This window comes from Diachasma alloeum, unplaced genomic scaffold (assembly GCF_001412515.2).
Source record: "Diachasma alloeum isolate Michigan unplaced genomic scaffold, Dall2.0 Dall_scaffold_00334, whole genome shotgun sequence".
Taxonomy (NCBI): domain Eukaryota; kingdom Metazoa; phylum Arthropoda; class Insecta; order Hymenoptera; family Braconidae; genus Diachasma; species Diachasma alloeum.
This window is the reverse complement of record NW_021680473.1, coordinates 178,732-178,962: the sequence shown is the minus strand read 5'-3', so window position 1 is coordinate 178,962 and position 231 is coordinate 178,732.

Genomic DNA, 231 nt, shown 5'->3' with positions numbered 1-231 from the left:
CCCATATATATATATGAAGAAGAATGTTTTTGCCTGTAGTATATTCACTATCCAAACCTCCCATGCGTTCTCTCAACGTCTTCATTACATTTGTCGTGGGTGATGATGCATAGGTATATCACTTTTTCTGTTTACGTGGATTGAAAGATAGAGAAAAAGAATTGACACGTTTTTTGCTGACACCTCAAATTTGAGGAACTCGTGGTACTAAGAGACGTCTTCGCGTAGGTC